The sequence below is a fragment of the Alligator mississippiensis genome, chromosome 4 (assembly GCF_030867095.1).
Source record: "Alligator mississippiensis isolate rAllMis1 chromosome 4, rAllMis1, whole genome shotgun sequence".
Taxonomy (NCBI): domain Eukaryota; kingdom Metazoa; phylum Chordata; order Crocodylia; family Alligatoridae; genus Alligator; species Alligator mississippiensis.
In genome coordinates this window covers 164,052,084-164,078,585 of record NC_081827.1, presented here as the reverse complement: position 1 = coordinate 164,078,585, position 26,502 = coordinate 164,052,084, and the positions used below count along the sequence as shown (strand labels likewise).

The 26,502-nt window shown below is 43.3% G+C and overlaps 1 long non-coding RNA gene across 1 annotated transcript in view; it reads left to right on the top strand.

Annotated features, from left to right (window-relative positions):
• Positions 1-26,502, top strand: part of LOC132250334 (uncharacterized) — a 45,950-nt gene that overhangs the window by 11,425 nt on the left and 8,023 nt on the right. Inside the window, exon 2 of the long non-coding RNA XR_009462006.1 lies at positions 18,644-18,699. This is a non-coding gene — a long non-coding RNA (uncharacterized LOC132250334). The remainder of the gene's footprint in view (positions 1-18,643; positions 18,700-26,502) is intronic.

The window sequence follows — 26,502 nt, the reverse complement described above, 5'->3', positions numbered from 1 at the left end:
ACATATAGCACTACATGTTGTGGAAACTGACAGTTTAGCCAGATCAAGAAGGGACTGGACAGGTCCTTGGAGGAAAAGGGCAGCAGTAGCTACTGAGCATGGGAGTTAGAGTTACAGCCTCTGAATCAAAACTTCCTAGACCTTAAATGCTGAAGGCTGCAAGTGAGAGAAGAACAGTGGAAAAACCCCTCATCATACCCAGTTCACTCTCTCTTTCAGCACCTACTCTCTACCACTACACAGAATAAATACTAGGCAAGATGGACCTGTGGTCTGACCAAGTAAATGTCAGTTCTTACATGCTCTGTCTCTGAAGCTTGCTGTGCCTTCCTGCCCCTTTCTCACCGCCATGTCAGGGGCATGGTAGGTACATGGGAACACAGAACTGGAAGGGATTTATTGCATTCTTAAGTCCAATCACCTGCTCTTGTGAGCATTCATGTCATATACTGGTAACCTTGGTCCTAAACTGGTTAATTTCTATCTTCAAGCAGCTCGGATTTCTGCCCCACTGCCCTGATTGAAAGGCTGTACTAGACCCTCCCTCCCCTAATGGTTAGAAACATCACTGGTTTCTGACTGTATATCTCTCCTCTAGCCAAAGGATTCTTTGACCACAGCTGCTCCTCTTCATGGGGCAGACGTTTTGCAGGGGTGTGTGAAACTTGTACTTATTTCTAATGCTAATAAGAGACTTTGATTTTCCTAGAAAATTATCACATAAGTTGTGGGTAGTGTGTCTTCACTTTACTCTAAGGTACCTACCAGTATATGGTGCGCCAAGTACTTCGCAGTGGCCATGTCTGCACTAGATGCTGACTGCACAGTAGTTATCACACTGTCATTTAGTACTTGTATAAAGAAGTACTAAATGACTGCACAATAACCTGAGTTGCTGCACAATAGCACTAATGAATCCCTTTTTTTGTGATGGTACTGCGCAGTAGTCTAATATTACTGTGCAGCAGCATCATGTCATAGTTTTTGTCATGTGATGCTACTGTGAAGTAGTATCGGGCTACTATACAGTCAGCATCTGGTGTTGACACAGCCAGTCTGTAGGGTCTTTCTCCCAATAGTCCCTTGTCAGATAGGTCAGTGATTTATCTCTGAACATATGGGCAACAAAGGCACAGAGGGTCAGATCCAGGAAGGGGGACATTGATGCTTTAGCTTTGAACATTGCAGTGTCTAACTTTTTGGTACCTGCTCTCCAAGCAACATCTCTTTCCAGTACATGGGGGATTTAGAATGGGATCCAAGAAAGCACCTCTCTGAGCATAGAGCTGCATGGCTGGCCATAAGCACACTGAAATCCCAGCACTCTGGCATTTTGGGCACCTTCCTGGCACTCAGTTACCTCCATTTACTTGGGATTCAGAGCCCAGAGCCCTCTCCTGAAGGTTGGTATGTAGGTATCTCCTTGGAAGGACAGAGCTGTGGCTCACTCCCCTTTTATGTAAGAGTTATGTAGATAGAGCACTTAACCCAGACTCAATTTCCTCTTTGATATGACAGTTCAAATCATTACCTCCCACCTCCCAAAAGAGGGTCCTAACCACCAAACTACAGGCTGTTCTGAGAATCAAGCTGTTCTCTTCTCTTTACCATGCTGGTGAAACTGTCCCACTTGGTCTGGAACCCTTGAAGATTCAACTTGCCAGAAAAGACTCAGTGGCCTCATCCAGACATACAGGCATGTGCAGTTTGTGATGCTGCAGACCTTGTGCAGCACCACAAACTGCTTGCCGAGGACATTAAAATGTGCCCTGCACTGCAAATTTGCAGTGCAGGGGTAAATTTTTACTGGGAAATCCTGATAGCAAAAAATAACAGCACAAAAAAAGCAGTGCAACACGTGCAAGATGAGCATGCACCAGCAGGCACAGAGGCTCTAGCCAGAGAATTTCCACTACTTTAGTTATTCCCTGGCTCTTCCAGCACACCAGGAGGAGCAGGGAAAGGGTAGTTTCCCTGTAGCAGGGCAGTTTGCTTCACACCAAAATGCACATGCAGGGGCGTGCACTATGGCAAAAAGGAACTGCACAAATTTGTGCCGTTACTATTTTTGCCACTGCAAGCACATACCCCTGCATGTGGGGACACACCCAGTGAGGAAGAGAAAGCGTGACTTTTTAGCCTAATAGCCTCTTTTCTGTTTCAAAAATGGATTATGCATTTTCCAGTTATGGCTATATGTCAAATGGAGCTTGATCTGTTAAGCATGTTGTGGGAAACCTGACTGGATAAAGCCCAAGGCGAGAGGTAAAGGAACATGTTGAGTCTGCACCTGATCAGGACTAGGTGGAAGCTATGTGCCAAGCTGGTCAGCCCTGTCAAAAATGGAAGCTATTGTGGAACTTGAAGGTGAAAAACAAGAGGCAGCAAAAGAGTAGCTTGTTTCAGAGTCACAGTTTTGGACTTTGACACTTAACTCCCTTTTGAAGAACCTAGACCTTTTTTTTGTCTTGACCCAGAAAGAACAAATGAGTTACTTGTGGTCTCACAGCAGAGAACTAATTGAACCCAGGTTTGAGGCTAGGGTCTGCACCATTCTTCCTAATGAAGTGAAAACAAAAGAATCAGAATCTCATGTCTGATGCAGCTGATTCTTTCTTTGGAGAGGTGGAGGCAGGACTTGAAACCCTTGTAATTTTTCCCCTCTTCCTTCCATAGACTTCATGCTTTGGCCTGATTCTTCCTTCTAGTCTCCTCCCTTCAGGACATGTGAATGTCTTTACTGGCATAAGGTCCATGTAAAATACATTATTGGAGGCAAACTAGGCTAGAGCCTGTAAAAAGCGCCTATGGGAAGCTTGTGCTGCTGTTGCCCACATTGTGCTTTCCTGTTCTTTGGATATCTGGAAGGCTTTCCTCATTAAAGATGCTAATTCAGCATTGTCATCTTCTAATTTTGCTTTCTCAAATTCCTGTTGTACCTCACACAATGGTCTAAATTCATCCACAGTGTAATTCCACTGCTTTCAATGGAGTTACACTAAAGGTGAATTTGGCCTAACAACTAGTGCCATCACACTAGTAAAGCCAGAAGATATCATGCAAACCTGAGCCGTGATTTAGAGCAGTGGTCACCAACCAGTGAATTTTGATCCCCCGGTAGATCTCAGAGCCTTTTGCGGTAGATCTCAGAGCCTCTTGGAGTTGATCCGAGGCTGGAGTGGGGGACTGAGTGCCCATGTGCAAGCACACGTGTGCCCCATCCCAGCAAGTCAGTTTCATAGTTTCATAGTAGCTAGGGTCAGGAGGGACCTGAACAGATCATCTAGCCTGACCCCCTGCCACAGGCAGGAATGAATGCTGGGTTCACAAGACCCCAGACAGGTGATCGTCCAACCTCCTCTTGAATTTGCCCAAGGTAGGGGCGAAGACCACTTCCCTGGGAAGTTGGTTCCAGATTTTGGCCACCCTAACTGTAAAATATTGCCTTCTGATCTCTAACCTAAACCTATTCTCCATCAGCTTATTACCATTGTTCCTTGTCACCCCAGGTGGTGCTGGGGAGAAAAGGGCTCTGCCTATTTGCTGTTGATCTCCCCTGATGAGTTTGTAGGCAGCCACCAGGTCCCCCCTCAGCCTCCTCTTGCTGAGGCTGAACAGGTTCAGGTCCCTCAGTCTCTCCTCATAGGGCCTGTCCTGCTGCCCTCTCACCAAGCGGGTAGCCCTCCTCTGAACCCTGTCCAGGCTGGCCACATCCCTTTTGAAGTGTGGCGCCCAGTACTGGACGCAGTACTCCAACTGCGGCCTGGCCAAAGTTGCATAGAGGGGCAGTATCACTTCTCTGGACCGGCTTGAGATGCATCTTTGGATGCAGGACAAGTTATGGCTGGCCTTGCTGGCTGCGGTCTGGCATTGGCAGCTCATGTTCATCTTGGAGTCAATAATGACTCGGATCCCTTTCCGCCTCTGTGCTTTCAAGAGGGGAACTCCCCAGCCTGTATGTATGCAGTCTGTGGGGGGAGGGAAGAGGTGGGGTCTTGATTGAGGACCCCGTGGTGAGGGACAGTGCCACAGAGGCAGGAGCAGGGGTAAGTTGAGTGGGGCCCTGGCCGAGTGGAACTTATCTGCTGGGGTGGCGCATCCCCAAATAATTTTTTCTCCCTCTGCCTTGATCTGCTCCCCCCTCTTCCCTCCCCACAGACTTACCTGCTGGGAGGTGGGGGAGTGGGGTGGCAGCAGACAGTAGATCTTGGGTTGCTTTTAAATGCTAAAGGTGATCTACTGCTTACAAAGGTTGGAGACCACTGATTTAGAGGATGGCAGTGATTATACGACACCTTCCATTAGGACAGTAGTTCTTAACTTATACCTCCTTGGTATAGTATAGAAATTATGGTGTAATCAAATGGTCAGCTATTACTGCAGCTATCTGTACTTGCAGCTCAGTATTGCCAACAATAGTAGACTACTCTCTGCATAAATATAAAGGTATATCCCAGTCATGGTCCAGTCATAGAGTAAAAATTCATGTTAATAGCAAGAGGTAAATAGAGGTAATTGTGATAAGTGACTTGCAATAAGTTTATTCATCTTTCCTGCATCACTTGTGTTCTATTCTCATCACAACCTGGTATAATGGAAGTCATAGTAACTAAGGGCCAGATCTAGAAACAGGACTTGGGTGGAATTTAGACACCAAAATCCAAAAACCCCTCTTCAGCTGCTGGTGCACTCTGAGGACACCTAAACTCTACAGGTGCCTCCATTTTCAACCTTGAAGTTTTTCAGGTGGCCTAAAGTTGTGCTTCTTCACACATGCAGAGATTCCTCAGTCTTGCTCTCATCTAAGCATCAGCAGCATCCAAAACCAAAGTGTTTCTCTGCCTATGTTTTCTGAAGTTGTAGCTCTGAGAAACATGTTCAGAGTGTACCAAACACTCACCAGCAGCACTGGGTCCCACATAAAGTGCAGAGACAGCTACTGGTTTTTTTTGTCAGACAAGTTCATAGGAGGAGGGGATGCCAATGCTCTGTTTAATAATAGCCTTAATAATAGTCAGGCTGTCAGGGATTCATATACAACTCCATTCTCAGTCCAGGGGACTCAGGCTCCCACTTCCCTAGTGTCCTAACCCATGAGACATGGGCTCTTTTCACCCCTCCCACTGGAGCTAAACCACTGTGCTGAAAATAATTGAAGATGCATTAAGCCAAAGAGAGCAAAGAAACTCTTCTAGACGCTACAGCCTGATGCTGTAGTCTACAGACTTAAGGCATTCATGTAGGAATGGGGAGTCCTGGGCTCCAGCTCCTGCTATAGCAATTATTTGTGTATTCTATGTGAAATTCATTAGAGAAAATACTTACAGACTAAAACCTGAGAATCCCCTTCTCAGTCACTGGCTTAGAAGGGAGGTGGTGATCTCCCCTACCTAGGGGTCTTTAAGAGAAGACTAGATAGGCATTTGGTTGGGGTCATCTGACCCCAGCACTCCTTCCTGCCTAGGCAAGGGGTCGGACTCGATGATCTATTGTGGTCCCTTCTGACCCTAGCATCTATGAATCTATTAGAATGTCCCATGGTCCATGAATCTTTATGTATTCCATGCAGAATAGGGCAAGTTCAACCATGAAGCCTCTCTCTGGAGTGGTCTTCAACAAGGAGGTTAGAATTTTCTGCAGTAAGGTAACAGATTTGTGTTCACATCCTCTCAAGCACAAACCGCAAACTAAACCTGTGCCTGCCACAGCCTGGGTGAGAGCTTTAACCACTAAAAGAGACTGAATAAAAGGGCACCAGTGCTCCTCTTGCTCTATCCTAGAAAGAGAGCTCTTAGGTGTCTGCCTTCAAAAAAGGGCTGTAAGTGGTAAAGCCTGCACAGGTGGATGGAGATGCCTCTTGCCAGTACTGACTTAGGTATTTCATAGAATTCATAGATTTCATAGACATTAAGGCTGGAAGGGACCTCGGAAAATCATCGAGTCCAACCCCCTGCCCCAGGGGCAGGAAGTCAGCTGGGGTCATAGGATCCCAGCAAGATAAACATCCAAATGTCTCTTGAAGGCGTTCAAAGTAGGTGCTTGAACCACCTCTGGTGGCAGGCTATTCCAGACCTTGGGGGCTCAGACAGTAAAGAAGTTCTTCCTTATGTCCAGCCTGAAACGGCCCTGGAGGAATTTATAACCATTCGACCTTGTCATCCCTTGGGGTGCTCTGGTGAACAATCATTCCCCCAGATCCTGGTGAACACCCCTTATAAACTTATAGGTGGCCACCAGATCACCCCTGAGCCTGTGCTTTTCGAGGTTGAAGAGTCCCGTAGCGCTTAGATTCTCATCATAAGGTCTTTTTTCCTGACCTCTGGTCATGTGTGTGGCTCTCCTCTGCACTCTTTCAAGCTTCTCCACATCCTTTTTGAATTGTGGAGCCCTAAACTGGACTCAGTACTCCAAAGGCAGCCTCAGCAAGGCTGAGCAATGGGAGAATGATGTCCTGGGATTTGCTTGAGAAGCATCTATGGATGCAAGCCTGCATTTTGCTCACTTTACTAGCATCAGGATCACATTGAAGGCTCATGTTCATCTTGTGGTTAATCATGACCCCCAAGTCCCTTTCATCTGTAGTGCTAACCAGCGTAGCACTGCTGAGCCTATAAGCATGCTGCAGGTTTTTCCTCCCAAGGTGGAGAACCTTGCATTTTTCGGTGTTAAACACCATCAGGTTCTCATCCGCCCATTTTCTGAGCCTGTCAAGGTCTGCCTGGATTGCCCTCCTATCCTCAGGTGTGGATGCTTTACCCCAAAGTTTGGTATCATCGGCGAACTTGGCCAGTCCACTACTGATACCAATGTCTAGATCGTTAACGAAGATGTTGAACAAAATAGGTCCAAGGACAGAGCCTTGGGGGACCCCACTGGTCACAGGGCACCACAATGATTGACTTCCATCAACCACCACCCTCTGGGTCCGACCACGAAGCCAATTCCCCAGCCAGCAGATCGTGGTGGACTGGAGGCTGCAGCTGGCCAGTTTTGCCAAGAAGTCATCATGGGATACCAGATTGAAGGCTTTTTTAAAGTCAAGATATACGACATCAATCTCTTCCCCCTTATCCAGGTAATAGGTCATCTGGTTGTAAAAGGAAATAAGATTGGTCAAGCAAGACCTACCCACAACAAACCCATGCTGGCTATCCCTCAGGATATTGCCATCAGCCAGTCTGTTAAGAATGGACTCTTTGATAATCTTTTCTAAGACCTGCCCTGGGACAGAGGTCAGGCTGATGGGCCTGCAGTTTGCCGGATCCACTTTCCACCCTTTCTTGAAGATAGGCACCACATTGGCCTTCTTCCAATCTTTGGGCACTTCACCAGAGTGCCAGGAGTTCTTGAGGATCTGTGCCAGGGGCTGAGCTATGATGCTAGCCAGCTCCTTGAGTACCCTGGGGTGTAGATTATCAGGGTCGGCTGACTTGAAGGTGTCCAGCCTCTCCAGGTGTTCCTTCATGAGGTCAGCATTAATGGAGGGCAAGGAATCTCCCTCACCCGGGCCTCCCTGTCCCATAATGGGACTGGTGAAAGTTACCCATGAGACTGGTGAAAACCAACGCAAAGTATCCATTTAGTAGGTAGGCTTTTTCCTGGGCATCAGTCGTCAGTTGTCCCATCTGGTTTAGCAGGGGTCCAACGCTGCCCTTGCTTTTCCTCCGGCTCCCCACATATCTAAAAAAAGGTCTTTTTATTATCCTTGATACTAGTAGCCAGTCTAGTATTAAAACCTCGGAGGAATGGGATTTAGGGCAGTCTTTGTTCTCAATATTTCCCTGTAGGCAACTTGGCACGCTGCTTGTTCTCAGTTCCATTCTAAAGCACTGTCTAGGCACTTCACCCAGAGTTTTGTGCTCTGCCCCATAGTCCAGGTACCTGGATGTTAAGGATTGCAGTGCTCAGCATTGCAGTGTCAAAGATGTCTGTGTGTAGTATCAATGTTTCATCAGCCCTCTTGTTGGGTGACATTCTTGTGGTTTCCCAAATACAGATCATCTTTTTGGACTAACTCTTTCTTTCTCCTTGTTTCTTGATAAGCAGGTCATGGTATTTCCCTTTGGCCGCAGTTCTCTCAGGTAGGTGTGCTCTTTACCACTTCCGGTACATAGTTGAAGAGCAAAGGCATTTTTTCAGGTCTAAGTAGGATATACAGAAATGGTAGGTGAAAAGGCTTTTAAGTTGTACACTTTACTATGTGGGAGAGTGAGTTGATATGTTAAGATAAATATGTTCTCTTAAAGGCATTCTAAATCAGAGTTGCCAGATAGAAAGAAGCCAATCTGAACTTAATACAAACCATCAATAAATATTTTTCCAGAACCCCCATGCCTGCAGCCAGAGACAAGGAGTGTATGTGGCCAGAGAGCTCTTAGCAGATTCTTATGCAGCTTCCTGCACACTATTTATGTATACCTTATTTTCAAAACTCTTATGTGCTATTTTTTTATATTGCCAGAGCCATGCAAATCAACACAGATCATCTGCAAAGCGGGGCTGGAAATGAGGAGCAAAAGCCAAAATCAAACCCACATATTTTTTTAGTTAATGTCACTCTAAAATACTCTCCTTTGCTACATAGTAGCCGGGTTCTGTACCTGAAAAGTTTATTAAAACTTTGCTTAATTTGCATTTTAAGTATCCACTTAAGGTGGAATTCTGTTTCACTTTGCATGCCTAAATGGGGGGGGGGGTCGGACTCGATGATCTATTGAGGTCCCTTCCGACCCTAACAACATCTATGAAATGGCAGTTATCCAATAGCGTAGGTGATCTTTTTTGGCACATACACACAGTGGACACATCTACATGTGCATAAATGTGCTTTAATTAATGTGCAATAAATCTAGTACCTCCGTTGTAAGGTACTAGGAAAATGTGCATTAACTTGGCTTAATGCACATTAACTAAAGCAAACCTTTTTTAAGGGCATCTATACACGTGCTATGTGGTGGAGGGGAGTCGCTCTAATTAAAGTACCCACAGTGTCATGTGCATTCAGTATCCTGTGCTTCAAAATGGCAGTGGGGGTGCTTTAACTAAAGCTCTTAAGATGAGCTCTCGTTAATTAGCACACTCCAGCAGATTTGCAGCAAACTTGATTAATCGAGTTTGCTCTGATGCATGCTTAGTTAAGCAGTTTGCTTGCCAGGATTGTGTGAAATCTGGATGTTCTGCATCTTTTATTTTATGCCACTAAGTCCCGGGACCTTCTAATCAACCTCCTTCTGGCCCTGGCCAAGCTGTCCATCTACCAGACCTGGAAAGAGGTACTGGCCAAAGGGAATTTGAGCAACCATGGGACTGTCTTCCTTTCACTCAACTGTGCACATGTTTGGGCAGAGCTTCACTGGGCAACATCCACAGGCTCCTTAGATATGTTTGAGAGACAGGGGGCATGTCTACACAAGATACTGCTGCACAATAGCAACAAGTTCATTGCTACTGCGCAGTAGTGTTGATGGGCACTGACTGTGATGTGATACTACTGCGCAGTAGTAATGAAATACTGCACAGTAGTATTGGAAAAAACCATAAAATGCTGGGCTTAATCTGGACCCAATGAAGTAACAATCAAATGGACCGTTAGCAAAGGATGAATGTACTGCAGTAAAGTCAGTAGCTAAATGCATTAACATTCTTTCAAACAAACTCTACAAAGCAAGTGGCTTCACAAATTTGCAGATATCTTCAATAGGGCTGTGCAGAACTTCAGCAGCTGTTTAATTTTGGAGGTGTTTCAGCCCATTTCAGTGCCTGAAACACCAAATCTGAAATGAAATGGAAGGCTCCAAAACATCTCCGAAACTAAACAAAACCATCCGAAACATTTCACAACATTTCAGAAAATGTCAGCATTTTGGAGCCAGGCCTGCAGGGAAACAGAAACTAAGAGGAGGGAGGGGGAAGAGGGTGGGGAAGGACTGCTCTGATATTGACATCTGTAGCTGGCCTGTGTCTGCGGTCTGTCCCTGAGGTCCCTTTCAATCCCAGTGCTATGGGGGAGGGATGGCAGCCTGCTGTCATCCCGCATGCAGATCTGGGGGCCTGCAACCCCTGGGAGGAGTCTGTTACAGCCCCACAGCCCTCTGGGGGGTGGGGGGTGTGGGTGCAGGCCACCAGATCTGTGTGCAGGATGACAGCATGCTGCTGCTGCTGGCTGGGACCAGCACCAGCACCCAAGTCTGCTTAGTGTAGCCCACGCTGAGTGCCAAAAAGAACCCAGTGCTAGCAGTGCCCCAGCTGGCAGTGGCAGCCTGCTGTCCTCCTGAGCTGGTGGAGAATTTTTCATCAAAATTATTTTTCAGAAGAAAATGCAGTTTCCACAAAATCACTTTTTTTCCACAGGAAATTAGAAATTCAAAATGATATATATAGAGATTTGGGTTGATTCAACCAAAACTGAAACATACTGCTTTGCTGAAGTCAACTGAAACATGCAGTTTTGAGTTATGTCACTGTTAAATTGCATTTCCTTAAGGTGTTGTAGTGCCTTATGAGAATGTCAGTGATGCCCACTTCTCTAACAAGCTGCACTTCTTAGCCAGACTATATCTTTCATGTGTACTGCACTCTCCCTTCTGACCAAACTTGTGTAGTACCTTATGGAAATCATGTGAGCACAGTGCATTTGGAGACATGTCATTAGGTTAGGGAGTCCATCCCAAACTGCAACTCTGATCAGGTACCATGGCATTTTGGATAGAGGTAATTTAATTCAGAACTAACACCATTCCAAATAGTTTCATCATTTCCGATATGACATTTTCCTGAATGTTTCATTTACTTCATTTTGTATTCCAAATTAAAATCAAACCCAAGTAATGAAATATTAGTATTCCCCCCTGCTCCCGGATAGAAATTACAGCTCTGTCCAGACCCATTCACTACAGTGCAAAGCAGTGGACAGATTTCACCTGGTGGACTTCATACAACACACTGAAACAGTGGGTTCAGTCATTTCAGGCTAAGGAGTTGAATTTGTTTGGGCATAGAAGGAGGCTGGGCATGTCTACATGAGACGTTTACTGCAGAGCTGCCTAATTAGCTCTGCAGAAAAATGTCACCATCTACATGTGCAGTGCTATTAGGATGGAATAAACTAATTAACTCCACCACAGAATAGCCCTTGTAAATACAAGGGCTATCCTGCAGTGGAGTTCTTTACACTGCAGTAATGCATGTGTAGATGCTGACAGTGCTGGCTGGGGCACAAGGGTGCTTCAGCGTGGGGACTGCCGGCTGGTTGGCTCTGCATTGGGGCACCCTCATGCCCCAACCAGCCCTTCTGCAGCACATTGAGTTGGGTCGGAGCAGCCCCAGGCTGGCAGGCTGACCCCCGGGACCCTTTGCCAGCCAGGACTACTCTGACCTGGCTCAATGTGCTGCAGTCCTGGGCACACATGCAAACACAGTGCCTGAGAGTAATAAACTCCAGTGCAATATGCACCAGAGTTTATTGCTTTGCTTTAACAGCATGTGTAGACATGCCCACTGAGTATTAAAATAAGGTATTTATATTAGTCAATTAACATACTGAGGGCCAATTTCAAATTAAACAGATGAATTGGTCACTGCCCTAGTTCTGAGTCCCTTCTGTCCTGCCCCAGATTAAATTACTGTGGATCAAGGTGTCTCAGGGGATTGGGGGACCAGCCTGGCACCCCTTTTTCTTCTGTCCTCTACCTGAACCTCATTAGGGCCTTCCTCTATTCTAAACCAATGGGAAGTCATTGGAGGTTACGCAGACTCATCCAGACATGGAAATCAAAGGATTTTAATGCATTTAGGAGGACATTTTCAAGGGTTAGTGCAGCTACCAACTTCCAATAACTTTCAGTGAAGTGGAGCCCTTTGCTGCCCTTTTTTTTTGATAACCTCCCCCCAAATGAAAGCATTGCCAAGTAGTTAGTGCACTGTGAAAACAGGTCTGCCACTGGTAGTAAAGCCACCCCCTCTATACCCGAGAAGGGCAGAAAAACTCCTAAGCAAAATAAAATACCCAGGAGACGCAGAGTCAGTAAAAATCATGCATTTGGTTTCTCCCATCAAGGGCCCTGGTTCCTTTTTAAAATGCTCCCTTTTATGCTCAAGCTGATTAGGCAGTTTCTGAAAAACATTGGGACAATTTAGCAGCCCAGTCAGTGGGGTTTATTTGGGGAAATAGTTTTGACTGTGTGAGCTTTTCAGGCAAACTAAATAGCAGAAGTGAAATCTTGAGGAAATTCCTGACATTAAGAGTGACTGTTAGACTGGAATGCATCACACAGGGGGCTTCTCTCTGTGGTTTCAGGGGACGTCCAAAAAACAATCATCTGATTATTATCGTATGAGGAGGTTATTTAAAGATATTTTATCCACACAGACACACACAAACACACTAGAGGAAGTGAGCTGTTGTACAGATCACAGAGCTTCAGGGGCAGGCAGCTCAGGAAAAGAATGTTGAATGCCAAGTAGCCGCAAGTTCATTATAACCATTGCTCTCTGAAGATCAACCACAAACATAAAGGGTCTGCATGGTATCACTGGGAATTCACCTCCCCATCTTAGTCATGGCATTTTGCCTCTCCTCTCTTCACTTCTCGTTTTTGGGGGAAACAGAAGAGTTTGACGTAGGACAGTGCGTACATACTTTTTGTTGTTGGGTATTAGTGTAGTGAGGCACGAAGTCGGAACTCCTGGGTTACCTACAGGCTTGTCTATGTGAGGTCAGTCAGAAAAGCTAAGGCAAATCAACTGTTTCTTTAACCCTCCTGAGAGTCCCAGTGCAGACACACTCTTCCCATCTCTGCCACTGCTGTGTGGCTTTACTTTGAGCAAGGCACTTGGTAAGCTCCCCAGCACATTCACCTGGGCTGAGTACAGACGGTTAAAAAGCCTGAGACTGAAACGATTCAATCTTCTCAGATTAGTCTAGGAACCAATAAGCAAGTGCACAGACATTCACTTTTGATTCCTGAAATGCAGTCACATGCCTGCAGTGGCCCAGGCCAGAAGCTGGGGGACACTAGAGCACGACTCCTTGCTTGGATGGAGCAGATAGCTTGGGCCAAGGCTGGCCTGCCCAGGGGAGAGGAGTTAGTGGGGGAGGTGCAAAGCACCCTGGGATGCTGGGCGACTGTGAGTTAATTAGAATCTGGAGGGGATCTGGGAGAGAAGTTCAATAAACTGATTTAACCTAAATCAGTAAAGTCTGATAACTACATCCATCCAAGTTTATCTTAAACCAGTTTCAGCCATTTTGAAAGTGATTTATGTGCACTGAACTCCTATTGCGTTACAGATTTGAACCAGTTTCTGTTCACTTATACTGGTTTATGTGTAATTTCTGTCCCTAGCCTTGATATCCACATGCCATGCAAAGTAGCCCTACGGACTTGCATATATTAACTATTATATGAAAAATTAAGGGCCTCTTCTGCCAGAACTGACAAGTTTCCAGCTGCAGAGAGTCTGAAGGGTCCACCTGCTACCAAGACTGGAAGAATAGGATTTCACTAGCAGTTCAGGCAATGCTCAAAGAGCAGAGTGAATATGTAGAAAGCCATGACTAATGTTTCCACATGATGTAAGGGATTTAGGCATCTTTTTGACCAGAAGTCTAAAGCCAAGAGATGATATAGGCAATAATGTAAGTAGAAGGGTCTTAGCAGTGTGAACACAGAAGGGATGCCTTGTGGTTGGTAATTTAAATAGAAGCAGTAATTCCTCTGGGTTCATCTTAATAGGCACCAGTGGGGGGGCTTGGCCAGAGCATAGAGTCAGAATCACAGAGAAGTAGAGCTAGAAGGGCTCTTAGGGGGTCATCTAGCTCTAGGGGTGGATCTGGGGTGGAGGCATGCAGTTGTGCATTTGTACCCCACTTTGATTCCTGCCAAAGTTGAAAACCAGATGACTGGCATTGGCAGCAGCATTTCTAGTCAAGCAGTGCTGAGAGCCAATTGACTTAATGGCTCATAATCTATTTGATCCCCTCTAAAGTCTTCATTCCACAGGTATTAATGACCCTTTCTTTTTTTCAGTAGTCTTGATGTTCTACCTATCAGGCTGTCCTTTGTTCTGCAGTTCTGCTGTCCTCGCTGTTCCTGGTAATGAAGCTCCTATTTTACAACCCTGCAGATTGTTTTTAACTTATTCCAGTGATGTTATATTTGTTTTTCCTTCAACCTTAAACTGAATATACACCCCTAGACCCCTAGCATATAGTAAACCTTCTAGTTTATTCTTAACTGGAGAAAAATATGTTGTGTAATATGTAATGATGCGCCTCACCACTTGTATCCCCCTTTTCAAAGTCCTAGATCAGCCCATGTCTAGCTCAACCCCCTTCTCAAGGCAGGATCATCCCGATCTAAATTACCCTACATCTGCTCTTAAAAACTAGCAAGGAAGAAGGTTCCAGAACCTCTCCAGGTAATCTGTGCCAGTAGATAAGGACCTTCAACGCTTATCCTAATATTAAACCTAAGTACAGGCAGTCCTCGGATTTATGACACAATTGGTTCCTGAAAACCGCCTCTTAAGTCGAAACGTTGTAACTCAGAACCAATTTTCTCATAAGAAACAATGCTATAAATGGGGGGTTGGTTCCTGAACCAAGGCCCGATACCAAATTTTCACTAAAAATACCTCAGAATTTTGTACTCAATCAATTATAGATGAGTAATTTAGCTACATTAATGTATTTATATTGTAAATAGCAATCGTATTGATTTGGAAGGACTTCTTTGAGGTGACTTTTTGAAGGGCTCTTGGCTGGAGTCTTCTCAGGAGTCTTGACTGCACGTTTTTCTGGAGTCTTGTCGGCTTTCTTAAAGAAAGTGTCCAAGGAAGTTTGGACAGATGTTCTCCAGGGAGATGGGTGACGCAGCAAACTTGTTCGCTGTTGTGGTGTGGTGTCAGATCAAGCGTTGTAAAGTCGAAACTGACATTATAAAGTTGAAACAGGGTGTCAATTTATAAACGTTGTAAGTGCGAAGCGTTGTAACTTAAAACGTTGTAAGTCGAGGACTGCCTGTATATCTTGTTGCAATCTTAGCCCATTACTTCTGGTTTCATTTTCCTGTGGACACAGAACAGTGGATTGGTAGTTCCTTTCAAAAATCCCTTTCATTTCAATAATTAGGACTCCCCAAATATATTTAGAAGCTGGAGAATTATGAGGGAGTCGGAATAGTGGCAAGAATAACCTCAGCAAGTACTTCTTGGGTTTAGATATTTTTTGCAGGCATTGCTCTGGAAAACATCACTAACCTGTGTAAGTAACATTTTTTATAAAAAAAACACCACTTGTGCTACTTCTTGGAAGTTTCCTGTAGTCTCTAAATCTCAGAACAGTGATCACAAGACAGAGTAAAAGAAACAATTTCAACTCTCCACTATGCTGCCCTCTAACAACTTTGACACGTGTCCTTGAGATGCAGCTACCATTACACTTAAACAATATCATGCTTTCTGCTTGGCAAGTTAGTTTGACACTCAGGAGGAGGGCAAGGGTTGAAGTAGCTTGGTGCACAGAGGGAAAAGCAGCTCTCCCACATCTGCTAAAAACAGCTAGAGGGCTTCTTCTCTTTTTCCCCTGCCATAGCACAAGTTCTCCATCTTGTTCCAATTCACCTTGATGACTACAGGGCCAGGTTAGATATAGGGAAAATTTAGAAGTTGAGACTTTTTCTGGGAGAAATGACATCCACCAGAACTGGTGGAGCTCAGGGAGGTTGTAGGGTTTATCTAGAGATTAAGTCACAGTGATAGGGGCTAAGATATTCAGGAAGAACATTGAAGAGGAGAAACTTGGATCTGTAAAAAGGAACCAATGGAGGGCCTCACAACAGTATTGATAAGCTAGCTCCAGGCTTGGAATATAAGAGGTGTTGGGTGTGCACAGGAGAGGGACTTGCAGACATCAAGGAACAAAGGGGCAAATGCATGAGTAAACAGCAAGCAGGTGGAGGAGAGCAGGTAGTAACACTGCAGATGGGTGTGTAAAGTGCAGCAACATGAACTGCAAAGAGAAGCAAGGGTAATTACCCACAAGAACCAGGGCATATGCTGGATTCTATTATCTGAGGTCTGCAAGTCTTTTGGAAAGATCTGCTCCATTGAATTCCACCACAGTGTATTTAGGTCAAAGGGGTGAATACCAGGGCCGGTCCGCCCTGTGCTGTGGAACCTGTGGCTACAGGGGGCTCCATAGCCAAGGGGCCCCTGTGGCCGTGAAAACTCCAAATCAGTGCCATAGCAAGGGGGGTGGGCGGGTGCCACCACTCTGAGTTGCTGCTACTACCGCCGGCTTCACGTCCGGCTGCTCGCCATACCTTTCCCCATCCCCCCACCACTGCCACTGGCTTCTTTGGCTGCTCGCCACCCCCTTCCCTGTCATGCCACCACCAGCTTCTTTGTTTCAGGGGGCCCCAAAACTATACCTTGCAGGGGGCCTCAAAAAATTGTGGGCCGACCCTGTGAATACCTTTGGCCCCTGTGATGCAGCAGTTTGTAATAAACATAAAGGTCTTGTGTAGCCTTACATTTAATGAACCTTTGAAATCTCAGCATAAAGGGGGCTTCAAAGCTGTAGATGAAGAGGAGAGGTTAGAACTGAAGAAAAGGAGAAGGCTCAGGGGCCATTTAGAGCTTTGGTTGACTATTCAATGACCGTGAACATCCTTGCAAAGCTGCCAAGGGGGTTGGGGCTAGTAGGTGGAGAAGCTGAGATTTGATGAAGAAAAAGCATGTTCGTAGAATGAGATCATTTAGCTATTTTGCCTAAATTCTACTGGTAACAAGTCTCTGAAATGTTTGTGTGATGTAACTAGGCAGGATCAAACTACTCGGGGAACATAGTAATTATCTTATAAACATAAGAACTACCATACTTGGTCAGACCACAGGTCCATCTCACCAAGTATCCTGTCTCTGACACTGGCCAGTAGCGGATGCTTTAGAGGAAGAGCAGAAAAAAACGGGGCATATGTAGAGTGATTCATCTGCTATACCCACCTTGTACTCAGTATATTGTAGTAAAAATTCCTAGTGCCTTGCCTCAATATGGCAACAGCCTATAAATTATCTGGATGATGTTGACATCAGAGAAGGAGAGGAATTATTGAGGTCTACAAAGATGAATTAAGAAAGGGAAAATTTAGGCTGAATATAAGGAAAAAAATTCTAGGTCATTGTGTCCCAGTTTAGTAATTTAAGCCCTGTCACTTCAGAAATTTAAAAGCAGACTGGACAAGGTCTATACACAGCTACAAGAACCATATCACCAGAGGCAGAGAAAGATGAACTGAAAACCTTAACAGGTGTTGTGCACCTGAAACTTCTGTAAGTCTGGGACCACACTTCAGCCCCAGCTAAAAAAGAAATTGTAAGCATGTATTTGGGTTGATCTTTATATCCCCATTATCAGGCTGATTTTTTTCCTTGTTCTTTTCTTGGTATTTGTATGTTTCTTTCACCCATAAGAACTCTAAAATTGGTTTGCAAAGTTGGGATGTCAAAGGTACTTTCTTTTTTCAATAGATCTCAGTAACAAAGAACAAAGGGGAAAAAAAAACTGTTCATATCTAGTGAGTGCATGTGCAGAGCAACAAGTACTAGTGCAGCAGTGACAATAACAAGGAAGCCACTTCAAAAAACCTGAAGGTTAAAAAGAAATGTCAAAAAGAAAGGAGTAGTCTTCAAAACCAATAACAGTCAAAGCTGATGGGCCTGACCATGTGAGCCTGGCATCTGCTAGCTGAACGACTGCTAGCTAGAACAGGCGTTAACAGGAGGGAGTTTTGCAGGATCCAGCCCCAAAATAGTGTCTGGTATCCATCAAGTCATAAACAACAATGCTTTGCACTTATATAGCATTTCTAGAACTTTCTCACTATGTGGAGAGCTAAGCACAGACTACCCAGAGAGACTGGAGAGTCTTTATCCTTGGAAGTTTTTAAGAGAAGGTTAGGCAAACACTTGACTGGGATTGTTTAGTCAGGAATGATCCTGCCTTGAGCAGGGGGTAGGATTAGATGGCCTGCTGAGGTCCTTTCAGCCTTACATTTTGCTTCTGTTATTCTACAAGCATGTTCTGACACCTTGCTTTGTTTTTCTTCCTTTCTATTCATTTTGACCACATTGTACTGCATTAAGTAGAAGCAAAACTAAGAGAGATTCTTGAGCTAAAAACAAGAATCCCCCCACTTTTTTGAGGTGGGGGGAGGGGGGGACTCAATTTTAGCTGAATCTGTTGGGACAACATGTGAAGCAACACCCATCTCAGTTCATCAGATACGTCAGATGATCTCTTGAAAATCAATACTTCTGCTATATATACGCTGTTTAGAATGCCAACTCCAAAGCAGTAAAATCTGCGTACACTACCTTCCTTTCCATATAACAGTGGGCTTCAGCAATCATTTTGTTGCTGCTGGCATGGGCATGCCATTTTCTTTGCTGTGCCTGGATAGGATTTTTTCTTTAAATGCATCTTTTTCTAGTGAATTCAACACAAAATTCTTTCCATGTATCCCTTTCCTAGTAAGTCATTATATATGAAAAGTAGTATTTCAATTTGCAGATGCTCCTTGTTTGGTAGTAATAGTTATCAGATTCTGATGTCTTCTTGATTGTTTCTATTTATTTATTTTAGGAAGAGCTCGGGACAAGCCAGAAACTGCTGTTAATCAGAGTCAGCAATGGAGAAAGGTAAGACAGTTTGTGTTGCATGTGTTATATTATGGAGACAATATAACTTATGACCTTCCTAAGCAGGGAATTATACTTTCAAATCAGATAACTGTGCAATATCAGGCTCTGATTACAATCTGATAAGCAGTGTATACTGTAGTATATATTTTTGTACTGTCCTGTCTGGTGTTCATTGCTGATAGATTTCTTCCAGGCCAGACATTCCAACTCCCTAAATACTATTTGTCATTCTTCCTGTATTGAGACAAAGACATTTACAGATGAAGGTTTAGGGGGACATCTTGTGGTTTCATTTGTTGTAGTCCTCAGTCAAGCTTTCTTATATTCTGTCCAGTATATAACAACTTTCTCAGATATAGGCTTATTTTTCACCCAAGTATTAGATTAGCACAGGTAACTACATCTGCTAGTTAAAAAGCGATGCATCCTCATTTTGAAGGAGGGAGAAGCAAATAAGCATGTGAAGGACAAACATTTCATGCCTCTTCCACAGAGATTTGTAAAAAACAGATTTCTTGGGCTAGGGACAGACATTAAAAAAGCCTGAGCCTAAATTGATTCAATCTTTGCAGGTTAGTCTACCTGGCTAGGCTAAATCAGTTTTGTAACCATACAGACATCCCAGAAATGCAGGTATATGCCTGCAGTGGCTCAGGCTAGAAGCTGGGGGTGGGAGGGTGCTAGAGCAGCTCTCCCTTCTCTTGTACAGAGTTGAGCTGAGGGGGGCATGGCCAGGACCCAGCAGGACCCTCTCATTATTCCCTACCTCCTGACCAGCCCAGCAGGAAATGTTTATCACCCCTAACTCAATGTTTATCCGTCCATTAAGAAAACAAACCTGCTCTCCATTAACTAATAGAGCTCTTTTTATACAGCTCTTCCAAGGAAGGACATTAAGCTATCTGTTGATTAGCTTCAAAAAGCTTGTCTGCCTGTCATCTCCCACAGCATGGACTGTAGCCAGTATGTGGTCTGCTAGCTAATGCTGAGGTATCTGCGCAAGGCAGAGGGGAGAGGAGAATAATCCCTGCTTAGCAGGGAGAAGCCACGGATACACTCTGTGCTGCAAGTCTCTGCCAGAGCTGCAGCCAGGGAGTAGAGGGGAGGGGCTAGCCCTGCTGTGGAGCAGAGCCCTGCCCAGCCCAGAAAGCATGCTGGGATGCTGGGGGTGTCTGGTTTATCTTAAACCAGCAAGGGGTCTGGGATAGACATTGCATAAACTGGTTTGACCCAAATCAGTTAAGTCTGATTGATACTACATTCAATCTGGTTTATCTCAAAGTAGTTTCAGCCATTTTCAAACTGGTTTATGTGCACTGACCATCTGTTCTGTTACAGGTTTAAACCAGTTTCTGCTCACTTAAACCAGCTTATGTGTAATGTCTGTCCCTAGCCTTGGTGAGGTAGCCAAAGCAGGGGGATTTGAAACCAATCTTTTTAGCATTTTCAGAGCTTTATTTTCAAATTGAAAGCAAAATAAGTTCCTAAGCAGTGTTAATAAAAGCAAACTGTTATATTCAAAAGGGAATTTATGAACTAGTTATGGAACTGGGGAGGAAAAAAGAGGCTCCTCCTCATGTCGACCCTTTAAGTCCAATGGTTAGGGTGCTAATGTAAGCATTTTATGTTAAGTGGAACAAGAGATCTGCTCATGGAGAAGGGCTTTGGGAACTACTAGGCTGTTGGGGTTCTGTGGTTTTGTGACTGACACCTAAACCCTCTTGTAAATCTAGATGAATAATTGAATCTGTTTGTTTCAACAAGTCCAACATTTTTACCTGTTTTTATTTGGCTAAACTTATTTGCTGAATCTGGCTCAAATTTGTAGGTTTGGGGTCAACTGGGACAGCATAGTTTCCCCTGAATAAACTGTTCCTCAAAACCCCTTACCCAGCCCTAATTTTGAGTTCCAATAAATGAAGACACAGAAGCATTTAAGAGACAAACTCTTGCCCTATTCCCCAAAGACTTCTTTTCCCATATCAGCATAACAACCCAGGAGTCATTTTATTCAGTTTTATAGTCCATTCACAGCTCTGCCCTCCCCTTCACCAGGTAATTAATCCTTGCTGAATCCAGTCATTGTCCCCTCAGTGGTTGGGCCTATTGTAATCCATGGGAGATGCTACTGGTTAGCTAGAGAGGTGGCTAATAAATAGAGTCTAGTTAGTCTTCCACACTATTGATAGGATGTCTTGATGTCATTTATTGGTGGTTTAAGATCATTGGAGAAAGATATAACTTGCCGCCCCAGTTCTGTCTGTTTCTGTTCCTCAAAGCATTTTGGGAAACCTCTTCATGATTTGAAGGAAAATGGCTCTATTGGCACTTCCTATTAGTTATATGCCCAAACAAACCATTCCTAATAAAAAGGCACTTTGAATCACTCCATTAACTACACATTTTTTCTCTATTACCCGGTCAATATGATCAAAAAGGATTAGTTTTATTTCTACCCTCACTCCCCAACCCTGTTGAGCCTTACCTACATATGCCCTGTTGCAGGTCCCTTTAAACCTCAGGGTAACCCTCTCCTTTCCTGGTGTGGCTGGACTACTGTTCACACCCACTCACACGACCTGCTGCAGTTGGTGGATTATTTTCCTGGACTTAATACATCCTCTGCCTGTGTTATTTAATTTCAATCATTCTAATCATAACCATGTCCCTTCTTGATTAGTTGTTTAGGAACTAGAACAGCGGTTCCCAGCCTTGGCGTCACGACTCCATTTGGTGTTGCAACGGAAAAAAATGGAGTTACAAAGTGTTGACCAATTATGCATTTAATAGCTTTTAAGATTTTGCATTCAATGTTGCTTTTAAATCTAAAAATAAATTAGAATTATTTTAAAGGTTTTAAAGGCAAAATATAAAGACTCTAAACATTGTAATAATATTTATGGCTTGTTGATCTTGTCTGCATCTTTTGGGGTCCCCCAAAATATCCAATGTTTAAAGGGGGTCATGCTGAGGAAAAGGTTGGGAAGCCCTGAACCAGAAGTGTCATTACCTCAAGTGGTAATTTTGGCATGTTTCTTGAAGAAAGCTTGCTTGGACCAGGGACCTACATAGAAGGGATTCCCTTCACAAGAGAAAAACTAGTGTACTATGGGAAGGGATGTGGCAATTTATGTGGTGATTCTCACCTGTCTTAGGCAGTTCCAAGCCAATACCTGGTCACAGGCTTAGGAAGAGGCCTATTACTTATTTTGGATGAGACATAAAACAAAGGTCCTGAGAACTTTATGGCCATTTAAAATACCATGGCAGTTTTTTTTTTGCAACTTGGGGATGGCAACCTCAAAGTCTCCGTATTCTGAATCAGGGAATTAGCTTCTGCCTAGCTAAATTACCTGTTTCAATTTCAGTTGTATACCGTATTTTTCACTTTCTTTAGCAAGGGTCCCCAATGTTTACTGGCCCACAGGCAATTGTACTGAGCAAGTGATGTGCAGGGAATGTTTTAATTTACCGCTGCTGACAACCTGAAGCATGTTTCAGTTGAGAGTAAAATCTCCTGGGACTGTAAATAACACTGGAGGGTTTTGCAGGCAGCCTGTTGTGGACAAGGTGCTACTATGTTCTGTTTTGCAGTATTGCAATATGTTGTTTTAAATAGCAGTCTCATTTCGACTTGCAGTCATTGAATTTCTCTGTTCAGCTCCCACTAAACACACTGTTATTTCAGCTGTCGCTCATGTAGATTTAACTTCACTTTAATCTTTCTCACACTCTCCCTCTCCTTTATTTTTTGGATCACAAGCAATGGAGGTAATTCCTTAAATAAACACAGCTTCTTCTGTTAAAAGTTTGCCTTTCTTGATGTGGAGGAGCTTTCCAGAACTATTCCAGGTGATACTCAGTTGCTTTTCCAAATTGGTTTCATTAGTCTGAAAGAATGTACCTATTTTCTTCTCTAGTTGCAACACTGATATTACAGAGACTTCTCTTTTACCTAGAAAGCTAATCTCAGCCATTTAGGACCAGATATTTAGGTGCCTAAAGTTGTAGGCAGATGTCCTTAGTGCACCCTTGTTTTTCTTGTGCTGTTTTGTCTCTCCTTTTTTTCTGCTGGAATATGGCTATGGAGATACTTACCACTGCAGAATTCTCAGTTTTGCCTCGCAATGCCCGCACATGGTAGTATAATGCTGTACTGAACCCAACTGGGCAGTCAGGTAGGGAAGACATTTCTTATCACCCCAGCTCAGTGATTATCAGTGATGATCCCTGACTTTATTTTTTATCCTGGTGAATCTAGTTATAGCTGCTCCTATTTATTAGTAACCATGTTTATTATGGTAGTGCCTAGAGACTGAGATTAGGGCTAATTTGTGCCAGGACTGGATGATCCCTGCCCTGGAGTATTTACACTCTAAACAAAAGATGGGCAAAGGATAGGGGACAGGAATGTAACATATAATGAAATGGTTGCCAGCCTCAGGCCTGAACCTAACCCACCTATTAAGTATCCCAGTGTCTAAATGCAATCCTTTTCTACCCTTCTCAGGTTCCTGAAAAAATAGTAATATCAAGGGGCTGGGGGGCTTTTCCTTTGTGACTTAGAAAATGACTTAGAAGGCTAAGACAACGGTACATTACATGTTAGCCATTTTTCAGGGCTTTAAGGAGGGCAGAAATGGAGTATACAAAGGCTGTCTATGTTGGGAGGGGGAGAGCATTTTAATTAGAGTGGTTCCTGGAATAACTGCTCTAATTAAAACGGCTCACCATCACCTGTATTAAGCACCCCCCTCCCACCCCCCAACACACACACACATTTCAAAATGGCTGTGGGGGCACTTTAACTAAAGCTCATTCGATGAGGTTTAATTTAAGTGCTCCCATGGCCATTTTCAAACGTGGGAGGGCTTAATACACGTGACAGTGAGGTGACACAGGAATGTTCTACTTAAAACATGGAGCGGACTCAATTGAGTCTGTTCCAAGGCGTTCTAGTTAAAATGCAAATGAGCATGTCTAAAGGCAGCCGAAGAGGCCCAGCAGATGAAGTAGGATAATAACTCATCCTGTTAGTTCCCTGATATCAGTGCTGGGAGCTGAGTTAAATTAGGCAGGGAGAAGCTACTGTAACAAATCAGTCTGTGCAGCTGTGCGCTCATTTCATGAGTTTGTTCTGCAGTTTGGAGCCAGTTTAAAATGGATTCACAGGCTGGGTTTTGTGGAGCTCAGAAGAGTTCATTTTGCCATTAGTAAAGATACCTGCTTCTTTGTGAGTGCAACCTTAACTTCAAGGTGATACTGTCTCTTCCAATTATTACCATTAATCAAACTTGCCATTAGAACATATACTTGCTGAAAATGTACTACAGCTTAAAAAGAGGTATCCTGCTGATAAAAGCTGTTATGTAATAGCTCATATTAGCTAGGGCCCATATTCTGCAGTATTCATATACTTTTAAGTGTCTGGGGCCAAGTTCCTTATGGTCAGCAACTGGTCTTATTTAAGAAATGGAGTTTTGTTTGCAGCCACCATGATTTTAACAAGTTTGTGAAAACAAAATATAATAAGCAGTTTTTTGTGATGTATTCAGTATTGTAACATCTTAAAAGGGACCTCTTCATCCAATCAAAGGACTGAAATTCTGTTTGTGGACTAGAAACTCTGTCCATCATATAGCAACACTTCCAAAGAATGTGTAATGCCAATTTGGGTTTTCCAAGCAAAACAAAAATAGGAGGCTTAGTATGCTCCAGGTCTCTCTTCAAATTAACCAAGCTATTTAAAAGATGAAGTTCTGATTAGTTTCTGAATATGAATTATACAAGGACAGTATCCCTGCCTTTCTGCTATCTTCCAATAGTTCAAATATTTTGGTTTTAACAAGGGGAATTTTCCATAACTTGACACTTTTTGCTAGTAATCCATATTTATCTTGACAGAGAATAACAGAATTGTCTATGCATGCAAGATGTATATCCTTGAGCAACTGAACAGGCTCAAATAAAAGAAACCTATGTAATTTGCAGAAAGGCTGACTTTATTGCTGGAATAGGTGGAGCAAGTTACAGCTTAATATGGCTTTTGTCAGAGTATTTTGATTTAAGTGTCTCTATACCAAAAGCCCAAAACAAAGAGGACTATTTGACAGGAATTTATGACATCCATAACTCTGTGATCCAAATAAAGTATTTATGTAACTGCACAAGGTTTATAGAATGTAGCAACTTTGGCACCTGGAGAGGTGGGAGGTTCGGTAGTTAAAAACTATAGAGATTTGCATTTCAAGTTTTACCGGAGTATATAATTTTCAGAAAATATTACATCGTAGGCACTGGCAAAATAGTAATTAATCTGCTACAAGTTTCACAGGCTAACTTACTATTTACTTAATAAGGGTCTCCGATCCACCTAAACCATCAAGAAAAGATGTAGAGTGAAGCTTGCTTGAGTATCTTGATTTTCATAGTTAAATCATACCCGGTTATTTTTAGGGCTGGTAAATTTTCTTAGTAATGACAGGAAAAATTGTTAGAGGGACTTCTAAATACATGCATGATTGGGTTTCTGGGGCATGTACAGTTAGTCATGACATTTGCAATTTTTAAGCGTGCTGCAAGAAAAATTCAATCCTTTTTTTAACCTTAATAGAGGCGTTTCTTGGAACAAACTTTTGCAGCTAACAGTTGGAAACTTCTGAAATATTTTGGTTAAGCCTAACAGCAAGAACACTTTTAGGCCTTCTAGACCACTTTTGAGTGATACGCTATATTTAGATTCTTTCTTTCTTTGACAGTTGCTTTTAAGTTTTTTTTAAACAAGCAACCCTTCCCCTCCCCCCCAAAAAGTGAATATCAAATATTAAGTGAGACTTTTGAAAAAATGTAGGTACACCCAGGGTTCCTACTTTCCTCACTTGAAAAAGATTTGTTGTTTCCCCACTTTGTCTCATAAGCAACACCTTTCACTCCAAAAAAGGTGCTATAGATTTTCCTTTTGCAAAGTAGAAAATAAAATCATCCCATTTAAGCAATTTGCCATTATACAAGAGTAACACCAAAACAGACCCACCAGTTATGTTTTCATTTGCATTTTGTGCAGGTTATCTGCTTTATTAAATAGGCAGATAAGAGTATCTGTAATAAGTGATTTATAACTGTGCTGGGAATGTTTACTTTTGATTGGTTTGGTTATATAAAAGTATCTGCCACTACCTGAACACACAGATGTGTGTTGTATCAACCTGATTTGCCCAAAGGGTAAACAAGATAAAACTCCTGCATACCAAAACTAGGTGAAACATATGTATTAAGGGTGGGTACTGTAATTTGTATAGTGAGGATTATAGTTCTCTAGAAGCTAAATTCTGCTGCTGTTTCACACGAGAACCCACAGGTTTTAAGAACTACTGCAGGCAGTGCAGCAAAAACCTCTACTCAGCACCAACTGTCAAGAGGTTAAGAAATAATATCATACATACTGAATTGCAGTAGGTATACTGAACTGTGTGCATGCATGTAGATGTCATTCTAAGTGGAGCACATACAGCAAGATGAGACAACAACTCTGTGGAATGGTTAGCACATGAGGAAGGCACAGGGCACAGTGCAGAAGGAAGCATTACAGTACATGAATTAGTGACAATTTGCAAGCGTTAAAACCAAATTTGGCTCTGAGTGTTCATGAATCCGAGGAGTCTGCAGAATACTGATTCATATATTAGAACTTGGCCTGGGATGTTAAAATACTCAAACAAAATTTATTACTGCTTTTGATTTTGTACCCCACTGCATTTAAATTATTTCAAATTGGGGTTAAGGAAAATGAAAGAGCAAATC